This window comes from Pezoporus wallicus, unplaced genomic scaffold (assembly GCF_028554395.1).
Source record: "Pezoporus wallicus isolate ANWC-B61680 ecotype Strahan unplaced genomic scaffold, APGP_CSIRO_Pwel_v1 contig_3710, whole genome shotgun sequence".
In the NCBI taxonomy this organism is placed as follows: Eukaryota; Metazoa; Chordata; class Aves; order Psittaciformes; family Psittacidae; genus Pezoporus; species Pezoporus wallicus.
In genome coordinates, this window is record NW_026640315.1 from 962010 (window position 1) to 977468 (window position 15459).

At 40.4% G+C, this 15459-nt stretch overlaps 1 long non-coding RNA gene across 1 annotated transcript in view; it reads left to right on the forward strand.

The window, feature by feature from the left end:
• The first annotated feature begins 7953 nt into the window (after window positions 1-7953).
• Window positions 7954-15459, forward strand: part of LOC130604156 (uncharacterized) — a 117651-nt gene continuing 110145 nt past the window's right edge. Inside the window, exon 1 of the long non-coding RNA XR_008973385.1 lies at window positions 7954-8096. This is a non-coding gene — a long non-coding RNA (uncharacterized LOC130604156). The remainder of the gene's footprint in view (window positions 8097-15459) is intronic.

Here is a 15459-nt window from a genome sequence, read left to right on the forward strand (position 1 = left end):
ATGCCAACTGGTGTGTTGCCCTGCTTGTGTTCTCCACTCATTTAAGGCGCACTATGGGCTCCAATATCACATACTGCATGAAGGCTGGTCTTGTACTGCCAAAAGAAACATTATATAGACCGTAGCACACTCAAGCTTTCGTTATTCTGTTCTCCTGTGATCCTGGGTGCTATCACACTTGTATAAATAACCATGTATAACAAAGGTGGTATAAAAGTTAGTGTAAAAGGTACTGCGTTAGCTTTTGGAAGAGCTCAGTGTCAGATAAGTATGTACTAAGGCATTGTTACCTTGCAGCAAACCAGAGAAAACTTGATCTAGTCAATTGCTATAGTTACCGGTATTTCTATTTAGATAATATAATGTGTTGATACATACATGGATGTTTTGTAAATGCTAAAGCCAGTATCAAATCTCCTCTTGGTAAATATATCTTAAGGATGTTGCAGGCTGTTGAGACTTAATTCACCAATACTTTGGTGTTTGAGGACCCTGTACAACACGTTCTGTCTGAGTGTCAAGTGAAACAGGATTTCAATGCCGAGATGAGCTGGGTTCAGAAGTAAAATTTACAGTGGGGAGTGTTTATATATGTTAGTGAGCTGTTTGCCTTTTTGGCTGGGGACTAGAAGCTTTCCATTCTTGTTAAGTAGCTATATCTTACTGTGAAGAATTCCCTTCTGAAATAGCAAATTAAGTTATATTGCACAGTACAAATCACTGTATCTATCTCCCACATTTACTGTTTTTGAATACTAGATACATATATTTTCCACTTGGGATGGCTTAGGTTTGACTTCTCTGGCCAGTCTGAGTGCTACAAAATCAGTGGATGTGAAGTGGTGCCCCACACGAGATTTAAATTTCTGAGAACACTTGCTCAGGGATTCACTTGTTGTTCATATATATAGACATGGTCAAATACTGGGGGTTGGAACTAGATGATCTTAAGGTCCTTTCCAACCCTAACTATTCTATGATTCTATGATGCAGGCAACAGAGTGATGACATATGCGTTGGGTGTGTTAATTCAAGGGCATAGCTGAATGTTTTCAAGTGAAAGAGGGGTTTTTAAGTCCCTGCTATACCAAACACGATTCTGGTTACTGTTGGCTCTTACAAAATTCAGAATTGTTAACGCTATCACCAAATAAGATTCAGTTTTGACTGCAGGAGGAAAACCTTGATAGTTATGATTTACACAGTAGATGGTTTGGGATCTGTATGAACAACAACAGCCACCTTGTGTCTCTTAGGTCACTACTTATCGAAACATTCTATGAAAGAAGAGGGTTTTGTTTCCCAGAGTTTCAAGTATTTGAAAGAAGTGCTGTGTATTTTTCCTTTTACATTCTCCTTTCAGTAACTGATAAGCATTTACATTTTAGTTGCAATGAAGTGAAGGTTTTATCTTCAGTGGAAACCTCGAGGGTGTGACCTCCCCTGTTCTAATTCAAAGAAATGAGGACTGCAAATTCTTGTATTGCATAAGCTCTGAACCCTTAAAACCCAACAAAACCAAAAAGGGGGTTTCTATGCTCATGGAAGGAATCCGATGTTTTATACTGCGAAAAGTGAAGGTGCTCAGCTCTAATCTGAGCAAGCACCAGGGAAGCTCTGGGTGGCACCGTGTGTGCAGCAGGATGCTTGGTATTTTACTTCACCCAGGTGCATGCCTGAGTGTGTGCAGAGGGGCATAAAGTAGCTGCTGGGGGTTGCCTGGTACTGCCAGCTTTACTGGGGGTTTCTGACTGGTATAAATGAAGGGATAAACCATGGTGAGCAAGTGATTTATAGCAGGCTGGAGTCCAGCAGGGTGATTATATCTAGCACTTGAGGAAAGCAGAGGGTATGGAAATAAACGTGTCAGAAATATAATTAAATGTTTTGTGCTGCCGCTGCTTGCTGTATAATTACAAACACCAACATCAGGTGCCTGCAGGGAGGGAACAGTGAACAGAGCTGCATTTGTGAACTTACTTCTTGCTCCATAGGAATTCCCCAGCTCTTCTCTTACCTCACAATCCTGCTGGCTTTCTTTTTAATTGAAAGGGAATAATGAAAGGTTTTCTCTAGCACAAAGTGGATTTATTCAAATCTATATGGTTTTTTTCTTCCTGAAAAGGGTAAACAATAAATGAAAACTCCAGCCTGAAAACAAACTGTCAGCTGTGGTGAAGATGTAACTTAACATCTGTTACTTGTTTTGGGATTATTTGCCATGGCTTTAACCTGAGCAGTGAATTTGGATACCAAACTTGAAAAGCCATCCTTGCTGAATGCAAATAAGTGATGCTGCCCTTCCTGAATACTGAGTTAGATGATGAGCTGAACAGTGACTTGAAAGTAACATGCCTGGAAGTCCAGTCACAGACAATTGGATGCTCTTATTCCAAGAGCATTCTTTGCTACACTATGAATAAAAACTTGTTTTGGTAATTTAGGGATTCAGAAAGAGACCGACACAGTCAATAAGTGAAGACAAGATTTAGGCTTTTAGATGTCTTTTTTAAATGCCTTTCTCTTCATTGTCTATCATCTATGCTTGTAATTCAGCAGCCGCCCTATTCTTCTATACGCAGATTTCTTTTCTGTTGCCGTTCTGAGTTTCCAGACGTGCTGGAATGAATGATACTCTTCTGGAATTCTGGCAAATGAAAATGTAGCCTTTGTGTAAGCTAAGCTCATCCACACCCAGGATCCATCAGTTTTTGAAAGCGTTTTTGTGACAGCAGACAAGCGCAAACACCAGGTTTTGGGAGCAGCCTTTTGATTCTTCAGAGTTGGGATCTTGGTTAAATTAACCATAGCCACCACATCTCCAGTATTCCATATAATTGACTGACTCTTCTGTGAATCTGCTTTTGCCATTGTCCTTGCAATAAAGATTTGTGATTATGCACTGTAAATGTTGGACCAAAATGTATGTTTTACACTCTTTGCATCGAGCTGAATAAGGGCTTCAGTAAAATTGGGATCTGGTCAATGCTTATGAAGATTCAGAAAGAAATATTATTTTTACTGTTCATAATTGCTGAAGCTGCGACTTTAGGGAAAGCTGGAAAAATCTTTCAGTTTAAACCCAAAATTAAACAGAAATGCAGCTCACATACCCCTGATATTTGAATGGCAACTAATGCTTTCCAGTGGCACATCGCCTTGAGTTCTGCATGCACAGTGATTTTACATTTTAGATTATAGTTTGTTAAAGTTAAGATGTGTGTGTATAGATTCTATGTGCTAAGTTTTAATGCTGTAGAGTGCAGGATTTAAACTGGAGCTTGAAGGGTGAGCAGGTCATGAGATTCTGTGCTTAAATGTCTCGGTGTTTAGAGCAGGCAGGTTTGTATTTCTCTAACGTGGGCATTTCTTTCTGCAAAGTGTTTGCCACGTTGTTCTGTCCTGAAGGGTAGGATCTGGGGATAAATGAGCTGTTTTAGCCAGCAGCACATTGGTCATGACTTTTATGGCTCATCTGCTGGCTTACTCTGAGGCCACGCCATTATTTTCCTTCTTAAAGAGTGATTCTAAAAGGGTGCGTGGATACCTTAAACTCTTCCCTTTCATCATCTTCCCTATGAAGAGAACAACCACGTCCTTGCAAACTGTTTTATTTTCTCCACTAATCATTTGTAGCAATACTTTAGTGCTTTTAAAATATGCTTTTAAGGTGTCAGTTTTGCTACAACACCGTTGGATTCACTTCTGCAGCTGTACTTACTGAACCCTTCAGCGATCAAAAAATGTTGGCTTCAGTATTAATTGTGTTGTTAGTACCCTGTATGCTTACTGAGATCTCAAGCATAACTTCAGTATATCACACAGTCAGACTTACTGTACTAATAAAAGATACATTGAAGTTATGGCCCATTTCAGATCCTTTAGTCACAAGAGACACTGCATTCAGAATGTGAAAATTAATATCCAGCCCTCATATCTTACTTATAACTGATATTGTTCAGGTATTAATCCTTAATCATTATTATTTGCTAATGGAAACACCATTAGAATTGGTTTGGTAGGACATGATATTCCCTTTTCCTACAGTAAAAGTATTACTACAATGTGTAAAATACCCTACAGGTTAAATGGCTAAATGGGCCATTGCTATTCAGCTGATCTGCTTGGTGAGTAGGATTACAGTATCTGATATGTTTGGTTTCCTTCTTCACTCACTGAAATATCAAAACACTCATTTTTAGCATTCGTTAAGTCTGACAGGAATGATAGCTGCTGAATGAAGGCAACATAATTAGTTGCTGCTTAATGCCTGAGAACTTAACCCTCCTTTAGAAAAGCAAGTTGAAAAGCATGTCCCACAGCATGTTTGTGTGTTTAAAAGAGGTAATAGAAATCATCTTTAGTGATCCCCCCCCCCCCCCCCCCCCCCCCCCCCCCCCCCCATTTACTCCCCAAGTGCCTTTATGCTTTTGTGGTGCTTGTATTTGTTCCTATAATGAAAGAGCGATTGTAATTCAGCAGTATGAAATTAATGGATAGATTCTGCTCCTCGGAAATTACATGACCCACTCTTTGAAAACAAACAAAACTGAGTAAATGTTTACCTTGAAACCAACTGGGGAATGGGATTCTTAAGCCTCCAGATTTTTGGCCAGAAAATCAAGGTTTCATCCAATGAGGCTCAAACCATAACAGTAGAAAGGTCACGGGCACCAAATCTGTGGGGGAAATTGAGGACATCAACTGTTCTGGGAAGGAATATATACAGAATCACAAGGAGGAAAAGGAGATAAGTGCAGAAACAAAGAAGATTGAAGGTCAGACTGATCGTGCTTTCAATGTAAACAAAAAGATATTAGTGGCAGAGATTGGAACTTTCTGGAGACATAAGATTTAGAAGCCTTAATTGAAACATCAGTTCTTTACACTGAGAGCATGGAAATTCTTCTTGTAGATATCATAGTGTCATCAGGAAAGGAGAGATTTAGACATCAACAGCTGTAACTTTAAAGGAACCTTTTAACTTATTTTTTAAAGGCACATCAGGGTTAGCTTAGACTACAGGGTATTTTAATCAAAAAGAAGATATTCGGGCAGATGTTGAGCTTAGCAAACTGCCTGGCTTGGACCCTCTTGTCTTCCATAATGGGATCAGCTGCTGCTACTTTACCTTAATGCGGTGCACAACATGTGCCAGCTGTGATATACATGGTACAAGATGGTTTGGGGTTTTTGTTGGTGCTTGAGGTAACAATTTGTGTTTTGAAGCGATGTGTTCAACATCTTTTGATCAAAATGTATGCTTTGTTATATTCTGGGGGGACTTCAGCCATTTTAGCTGTAGTTACATCCTGTTCAGATTAAACCATCTACATCATTCCCTTGAATTCAATGCATTTACTCTAAAGGAACTCACATGAAGGTGTCCACTGTCTTTTCTTCTGAAAAGACAACAAACCCTTGTCACCACAGGGGTATAATGGATTGGAGGTTTCTTCATAAATATCAGCAGCTGTTTGTTACAAACACAGCCATCTGTGGTAGGATCTGTCTTGCATATGTGTACAAGGCTACGATGGTTGGTTGTTAAATGGTCAGAAATGATCCACAGTAACTCCATAGATTTTCCTTTTAATGGAGAATGATGGTGAGTGCTGCAGTGACCAGGGAATGCTAGACGTGCTCTAGAGCTGCCATGTCCTCATGTGGTCACTGAGAACGAAAATTCAGTTCCAAGATACATTTCTTTGTAGTAGTTTTATTCTCAGGTTGAGAAAAACCCATTCCGTGGAAATTGCTTCATGTCTGAATGAGCTCTACCCTGTCCCTTTGTGAATAAAGGAAAATAAGACTTGATTACTTGTGAAGGCTCATCTCAAGTGAGATTTTGAATATAAATAAATAATCACTTTGGTTCGACGTTAAGGTTATTAGCCAATTATGAGTGTTTTGTGGTTGTCATGATCAGTTTGGTTTCAACAAAAAAGCTGTTTTCTCATTGAATTACTGTTGTTTTTCTTGAGGACTAGCCCCCGTTTCCAGCTGATCATCTAACACTAACATCTGCTTCTTCTACACAAGTATGACATGGTTTACAGCTCTGGTATATCTGATATTTAGACTGGTTATTTATTGGAGTGATTCTGAGTCTAAAGAGTTCTTCTGGGGAAGATCAGGTACATTTCTGATACATATTCATTATTGAAAGGAGGGAGGAATGTATATTTCTTTCTCTAGAAATTCTCCCATAGTAGTTTTGATTGTGGTGAATATTGTGTTCAGTTCTGGGCCCCTCAGTTCAAGAAGGACAGGGACCTGCTGGAGAGAGTCCAGCGAAGGGCAACTAAGATGATTAAGGGAGTGGAGCATCTCCCTTATGAGGAAAGACTGAGGGAGCTGGGTCTCTATAGTTTGGAGAAGAGGAGACTGAGGGGTGACCTTATCAGTGTCTATAAATATGTAAAGGGGGAGTGTCACGAGGATGGAGCCAGGCTCTACTCAGTGGCAAACAATGATAGGACAAGGGGTAATGGGTACAAACTGGAACACAAGAGGTTCCACTTAAACTTGAGAAGAAACTTCTTCTCAGTGAGGGTGACAGAACACTGGAACAGGCTGCCCAGGGAGGTTGTGGAGTCTCCTTCCCTGGAGACATTCAAAACCCGCCTGGACACATTCCTGTGTAACATTATCTAGGTGTTCCTGCTCCAGCAGGGGCATTGGACTAGATGATCTTTTGAGGTCCCTTCCAATCCCTGGCATACTGTGTGTGTGTGATATCTGTGATGAGGAATAGTAAACTAAGTGTGCCAAAATATGGTATTTATAATACACAACTATAATTTTGCTCTAACATGCAACTGAATTGAAAGTTATCTAATAAAATCATCCATCAAGTTCTCATCTTCCCAAGTCCTGAACCAAAAAGTTGAATGCCAATTGGCCGTATGAAAATAAAGCTTCATTGGAAAGGAACGTTAATTGTACTGCAACAGAAATAAATTTAAACACGTTTTCTCAATTATATTTATTTGCACCTTAAAGAATAAATTATCTTCCTTGTAATTTGAAAAGCTTTGATTTAACTGAGGGAGAGAAAATAAATGCACAAAAGGCACCTTCTTGACAGTCTTGTCAATACCCGTTTGGAACTGACAACATGAGAAATTATGGTATCAACCTAAAAAATGAAAATCCTCAGGGCTCTGAAAACACAAGATGAAGACAATAACATCTGTATGCCAGAGCTGTGATATATGACTTGCCCAGCCGTTATAGAATAATCGGTGACTGCTGCACGCATGGCACTGTGTGCGTGCTTAAAACTATGTAGAAATTCAAGTTATAATGTGTTCAGCAGGAACAGAAAAGAATTGGTATCTGTTTATTAAACTGGTTCCTTAGCATATAAGCACACAGGTGGATATAAAAGAAGTCAGATTTAAGAGAAATCCGCAGCTAATTTTATCTTGCCTGACACTGTGAAGCACTAGATAATGTAATGGCTTTTTAGACATGTTCATCTTGTAGTTTAAAATGGCGCAAATGCAAAATTGTGCAAAGGAAGCTAGCTTAGTTTGATGGATTTAAGAAACAAATTTGAATGTAAAAGTAGAAGAAACTTTGCTATTAAAGAAATGAATAAATGTAACTCTGCTGGGAGCATCCAGCTGAACTTTAAGTGCTCTGGCTTGAGGGATTTTAAGTGAAAACACAACATGGATCTGACTCTTTTGTTTTAAACCCAGGACTGTTGTTGGGTTTTCGTACAAGAGTACAGGCATACTCTGTGGTTCTATGTGGCAATGTTCTGTTTCACCAGGTCTCTGTGTTCACACAGATTGTGCAAAGTTTGTAGGTGAGAAACTCCTACAAAAGGAGAGTTTCTTGAAATAAGTTTTGGCTGACTCAATGAAGGTGGAGAAAAAAGGTTGTTCTCAAGTGTGGGTGATGCATCTTCAACTCAGACTGTGCTTCTGTCTGATCTCTATTCATTTTTTGTTTCTGACTCTAGGACTTCTGCTCATCTGCTTCTGATGACGAGGTTTCAGAAAGCTGAAGAGATCTTCCTTCATGTCCAGGCAATACAAAGTGAAGAATGCAATGCTGATTCAACAGGTTTCAAGTCCCTGCAGGTACAGTTGCTTCTTTCAGCAGTTTTGAAATCGGGATTCATGATACTCTGTGATCAAATCAGGATTACTGCTGTAGGCTTTTGGTGGGAATTAGAGAATGCTCTGTGAAGGGTAATGATTAGGTTGCGATGCCTTTGTTCTTTGGCCTCTTCTGGAAGAAAGGGCAGGCCCAGGATTGGCCTGTCTTACAGGGATAGACCACAGATATCCCATGAAAACCCGAGGGAAGAAAACAATAGCAGGTTTGAGATGTTCTGGTCTGTAACGCAGCCACTGTGTGCATTGGGCGGTACTACCTCAACGTGCTTTTTATATTTTTCTCCTAGTCTCAGCAAGCTCCTTCATGAACCTGTCCATCCATGATACCTTGTAAATGAATGTAAGCAATGTGCTGAATTTGTTTGCTCTAGTTTCAAATGTCAAACAAATTAACTTGAATAAGGAACTCTTTCCTGAGTTCTCTCTTGCATTTGATATTAGTAATGAAGATGAGTGCAGTGCTTATGTGTCCTTTTCCAGGTCATGGAATGTATCAGGTATGTGAAGGACAGTGTGGGCAGTGAAATGCCCTAGTATCAACTGCAAGGTTTTGGTGATAGAGGGTATGTCAGTGCCAGCGGTAAGATCCTGGGTTGTTTTTCATTAGTTAACAAGAGTGACAGCAAAGTATGTGATGCACTGATTTTAGCTTGTTGTTTTCCCTGCATTTGTAGGTTCACAGTATGTTTGTGTGTGGTGTCTGGGGCCTGTTTTTCTCATTACCATATCCAGGTGGGCTGTGAGTGTTCTCTGATAAGCCCCTACATCTTGCATTTCTGTATCACCTTCTGTTCTTATGATGCATAAAATGGTTTGCCAATTAGAGAGGATTTTCCCCAGTGGAATCAAATGCAGATGCAGTGCTGAAATGTATCTGGGAGAAAGGAGTTACTTCATCCATTGTGATGGGAAGGGAAAGCAAAATACTAGGACACGGATTTCAGCCTTGAACTGCAACAGTTATTGTGCAGCTGCTGACAGAAAATAGAAAAAAAACAATTATGACACTTCATGAGATATTCTAATGGCTTTTCTAAGTAAAGGATGCAGTAAATAATAAAGATAATAAAAATAATGCTTAGGGATTAGAGCATTAATGAAGTGATTGTTCACAGTGAGGTGTTTTAATGAGTACGGTCCTTCATATGCTGAATTCTTCAGTAAGTGTTGTTCTGTAATTTGTACGTTACTGTGCTTGCACATCGTGTGGTCTCTGTAAAGTCACCATTAAAAATCAATCACTGCTGAACTTGGCCCTTTAAGTACATAAAAATAAAATTGGCAGCATTTGTCTCATGGCAACGGCTCTTGAGCACAGTGACAGATGATCCAGAGGTCTGAAGAGACTCCTCTGTGTCACAACACATAGAACATCCCTTGCGCACAAGCTTTTGTGTTTCAGTTCTCTGAGGAAAGTGTTCCCCCTTCCAAAAATTGTGTAGACATGAATATTTCTTAAAGGTGTTGCTAATGAACCCAAACCACATCACGAACACTGGACTTGTCATTAGGCACTGACTTTGGGTCAGACGTTATCAGTGCTTTTGTCCTCCCCATATTTTGCCAGTATGAGACAGCAAAAGGACAGGGTTCAGTGTTAATAGAAGCATTTGTTACCATCTTACTGTAGTTATTCTGAACAACATGACATAAGAATAGTTACGACTGGTTTTGGTTTGCATTTGTTGCATTTTGCTGTCCTCTCTTCATTCTTACCCTTACATTTTTGCTCGTAAAGTAACATTTCCATTTCCTCATAATGCTTTGTTTATCTTGCTGTTTGTGCATGTTATGAAAGCCTGTTCTGAGCTTTGAAGAACAGACTTTGGTATGCTTTGATTTCTATTTTTTACATATTTTTTTACGCTATCTGATCTTGCTCAGCAAGCTCTTCAGTGTGCTTATCTTCGTGCTCACTGTGGGGAGTGAGAAGTTGCAGAGGAAAATATGCAAGCAGTGAAATGGGCTGGAAATGGAAAACAACTATTTGGAGGTGCAGCTTGGGCACAGAACTTAGTGTTTGGGCGGAATGACTTCTTTGAGTAGCCCTGTACTTGCCTCTGAAGCCCATCTCAGGTTCCTCATCTAGAAAGAATGATATGTCATTTTCAGGGCATTTGGAAAATCAGCATAATTATCTAAATGCTAAATATTGTCACCTAACCAGTAGTCTGTAAGCTCAATTCCTGCTGGTCAGGCAGATTTAACAATTCTTGTGGCGCTGGATAGGGATTAGGCTTCTTTCTCGGTATCCCTGGAGGTAGTGATAGGCAATAGTGCACTGTTCTGGCTGTGCCTGCTGAGAATCTATCCAAAACGTTATAAGGGCTTCCATTACTGCAGTGTTGGACTTGTTGATGGCGTTGTTCTTATATGAACCCTCCCCTACTGTGCTAAGGTTTTATCTCATTTGTTTAGGTGTGAACAGGGACGTAAGCAGAGGCAGTGATTTGCCACAGGTTTCCACTACAGCCACTGGTGAAACAACCATCTTGCAAGCCCCAGGCTGTGGGGACGTTCCAGAAAGCTGATTACTACTTCTCTTGAATGACCATATTTCCTCTTGCTGTGCTGTCAGCTTCTCATTCTGCTTGCTTCCCATTATAAATAACACTGCAAATGTGGAATATGTTAAAAGATGGCTTCTCTTGTTGAGCCCTATTCCCATGAGTAATACTGACGGCTATTGAGGCAAGTCAGCCCTTTCAGTTCATTTGTTTGCATGGTATATACCCCGAGTTCTCTTTTTCCCCCTAGATTTTTCTTTCATCAAGGTTTCTTTTTCTAAAATATTAATCATATTTGATCTTTCCACAGCTTGTAGGTTAAAGCTAGAAGGAAAATTATGAATATTTTCATGAGTGAATGTCTTGAATTAATGTTCTCCTCATCATTTAACAGGGTAACAGAGGCTTATGTCAGTGTATTTATCTGTGTGATAACCCAGGTCCAGCACTTATTTTGTCTGCTGTGTTTCTAAATATCAATTGGAAAATGTATTCAAAGAGAACTTGATTTCCAGTGACTGTGCATAATAAATGGACATATGCTAAACATAATTACATATTTTAGTGCATTAAAATGCAAGAATGATTTGGATTATTTCAGCAAAGCTCAGTGGAGAGCTGTGGTAAGTATCTACGCCAATTACTCCAGATTTAATTGTACCATTAAAGGCATGGGTGTTCATATTGTAACAGTGTAATCTGGTTTTGGAAGAACTTGCACAAAGATAGCAAGTAATTGTAAGCTTTCCATAACCACAGTGTAGCAGCACTATGATATCCCTATTCTTGTGGGAAGTTAGAGCTTTCAAAAGGTAAATATAGAGGAAAGGGTTTCTTTGGTTTCCTGAATTAGGCAGGAAATAATGTAGGGCCTAAATAACAGCCTGAAAAACACTGTTCTAAATTGTTCAGTCCTTTTTTGCATGGATTGAACTGGGAAGACTGATGTTTGGAAATGACGCAGTTGGCAACTGCACTGAAGAGAACCTGGTGACTGTGAAGCCTCTGGGTGTGGGGTTTTCACAATGTAGAGAGGAATTTGAGCTTGAGGCTATGTGGGATACAGAGAGCTTCAGTGTTAGCCTTCTGAAGAGAGATACTTTAAGCCAAATCCAAAAATATTTCAAAATGTCCTTTTCTATGTACATGGTACAAACCAAACAAAAGTAGTTCTGCATTTTAGTACTATGCCACTACACCATAAAATAAGCAAAAGGGGCTTTGTTTCTGCATTCTTTCTCCTCTTAAAAACCCATTCAAGGTCATGGTTTGAATGGAAAAGTAATTGGATTTGAGACACCATATGTTGTGGGATGCTTCTGACATCCCTAATGAATGTTACACGGCGCTGTTCTTCCACGGAAGTGTTGATATTAGCATTGGAATGACTGTTGACATGAAAACTTTCATTAAGAGAAAGATCTTGAAGTCAGTCTTGTCTGACTTTTCTTACTTTCATTTCATCATGATAAAATGCCCACTCCAAAATGCAAAGGGGTTGCTCCCCCTGCTAAGCCTGTCACAATCACTCACTAAACTTTACTACTTTTTCACAATACCTTCTGATTCACAGTGACAAATCCTAGCCTAGAAAAGCAACCAACTTCCATTGCTGGGTGTCTCTTGTTAGTCATTTCACAAGATTTATGGAGCTGCTTGCAGAGAACCTTATTCCTGTGCTCTGTTTTGTAAATCAAATAAAGGTAAATTCTCTTAAAAGAAAATATATCTTTAAGGCTGTAAAGTTTGGGGAAGTTTCTTTGCTTTGTGTTTGTATCTTTCAATTTTTTTTGGCTTTGAGAAGCATGAAAATGATATCAAATACATTCCCTTCTTCCTGTATGGTCTAACTTTGAAGAATCCTTTATGTAAGGAACCTTAATATCATTTTTCATAGGACATATTCTTCTCTTGAATGCCCCAAGCAACTGTCATTAACTTGTGAAAATTTATTATAAAACTGCAAGTAAAAGACAAATATGAGGAAAAAGAACCTGATGCTATAATTCTGAGGTGTTAAAATTGAAGAAATAATAAAACCATATAAAAAAACCGCAGCCATGCAAACAAATATAATAATAAAGCAAGCTGCTACAGCTTGAACAATATAACCTCATTCTTGCCTCCTAGATAGTTGTTTCCTTTCTCATCCATTTTACATGGGTAGCAAGATCAGTTCTTTCCAAATCTCAGTGCTGCACCAAGTCGATATAAATAGACCTCAAATAGGTTTGTTGTGGTTCAGTGCAGGCTCTCCAAACTTGAGCTAGGTCCTGGATTTCCCATGTCTTTTGTTTACATGGTTGTGAATGAAAATCATCCCTTGAAATTGAATATATGGTCTATAATATTGCAGAAACGCTTCTGTGCTGGAAAACAAACTTGGTATGTGCATATGAACACTATGACAGAGCTAAGGAGGGCCAAGCTACTTTGCTTGTCCCTAATACATGGTTTAGGTGTGTACAGTAGGACAGGTTACTAGTAACTAGCTCATGTATTTTCCTTTCTGATCTAGCTGATATTGAGACTCATGTGATGAAAACTAGCATGGATGCATTGAGGCAGGGAAACAAAAGGCATGTCACGTATTCCTAGTGTTGTGCCCTGGCAGTAGCAGTGGGTGTATCTGCTGTTTTGCTTGAGTTGTAGTGTAGCAACGTAATGAATCACAACAGCACATCCATATATCAGCTTCTGGATGTGTTTCTGCGGGCCATGCAGTCAGGCTGCTGGAGACTTGTTCGCTTTCAGGCTTGCATCTTTGGTCACTGCTCTGTGCAGATGAGCCTCCTGTGAAATGTAACTCATACAAAAGCACAACAACCAGCCAGTTGCAAGGGCGGGCCGGTAGCTTGCCATGGAACGATTCTCAATCCTTGCTCAGAGAACTGAGCTTGCAGTTTGCCCTTAGCGTGAAGGTGGCCGCTGTTTGCATGTGCAGTGGAAATCCAGGCAGTGCTGTAACTGCTTTATGAGCCAGCCTCTAAAGGATAAATACTTTTTAAAAGGGGATGAGAAAACAGGGCTCTAAATGGCTAGTGAGAAAAAATATCCCTGCCCTGGGGATAATTATCTTGCTGTGCATGGAAAGTACGTGGGTATAGAAGAATCTGAAAGGCTCACTAATAAACTGGAGAGCTGGCTGAGCAAGAATGACACAGGAACGGAATGGAGGCAGATGGGCTCTGAGCTGAAAGCCAACACCAGGGCTGTACACCCGCAAATGCCATTGCATTTCATGTGTTGCCTGCCCAGCACAGTGTGATGAAAAAACAGAGACACAGTTGAAGGATAGATCTTTAGTAGAAAGAACCTCATTATTGGAAGACTTGGTGAATTTCACCTGCTTTGTTTTATTCTTTCTCGGCTGTATCAGCCCACCAAGGAGCTGCACTGATGTCAGCCCAGGTCATTTAGAGTCCCTACAGAAACCTTACCTTAGGGTGATAACAACTGCATCCTCCGGCATTTCCCTGCTTACAGGAAAGTATGTCCCCTATGAAGAATTTCTCTCTGTTTGCAAGGCAAGTGACATGGCAGGAGGTGGGGGAAAAGTAAATCCCAAAAGGTGAAGGCTGGAATTATTCTGCACCTATTTCATCATTTGTTCTGAATTATGCTGGGATTTGAGACATTCAAGAGCCGAAGTCCTGTTGGTCTGTGAGTTGGACCAGGTGACTCAAGGTCTCAGAAAGAGGTATTTGCTTTAGCATCTTCACATGCTTTAAGGAGAGGCCGCATTGGGCAATCTGACATCACTGCTTACGGTACGGCAGAGTTTCGGTGACTTAGGTTTTGTCAGAAGCATTTCAATTGGCCATCTGTAGTGGAGGAATGTGGACAGCACTTGGGTGAAATGTTTGTCAATGGACTTCCATTTCTGTAAAGCTTTCTGCAGCTCACAGAACAGATATAGATAAATGTTTAGTGAATGAGGCCTATCATGGCAAAACTTTGACATGAATGTCTGAAAATGTCACTCATATGGCTGTCAAGCTTTAAATTATGCCCGAGAGAAGGCAGAAAGCTGAAATAATAATCAGAAAAACAACACTAAGGTGGAACAAAAATAGCAGGGACAAACCTTAAACTATCAGAAATGTGGAGCGTTCTGAATCCTGGCACTTGGGTGAAGCTTGGAGGTGAGGCACCTTCAGCAGCCCATTCTGTGTGCCTTATAAGACACAACCCTGATGCAGGTGAGTCAGGGTGCAACAATCGTATTTACAGTGGCTCATAACTAAGCCCTTCATGATTTGTGCTTTGATTGCTCTCTCCTTCCTCAGTTAATCCTACCACCACTGTAATAAAAGCGAGGTCTTATTTGGCCCTGGGACACTAGCTTTCCATGGATGAAGTTCCAAGTAGCCTCAACTTAAGCATAGGTGTGCAGCAGGACAGTAAGTGACGCAGAACGAGGTTATTTCTGGCAGACTCCGATTTCTTTGTAGAGCCCTGGGGTCAGGTTCACAGAATCACCCAAGACAGCACCAAGGAGGCACATCCAGAGTGGCAGTCAAGGCATCAGGAAGGACATTGTGAGTGTGACTCGGCACTGCTTTCCCTTGGTCAAGCAAACCCCCTACCCTCGTGCGTTTGAACATATGCCCTGCGTGCAAATCCCCGGATGTCTTGGAAAATGAGATCTCTTTGCTGGGTGTTGACTGCCCCTTTGGGCTGGGAGCAGCACCCAAGGCTGAAGTTCAAGGCCTTAACCTTCATTCTGGGGCAACTATTGTATTTGCAGCTGTAACTTTGCTCCCCTTGGATTTACATTTGACTCTTTGTTCCCTTCCAGGGTGGGAGCATCTACC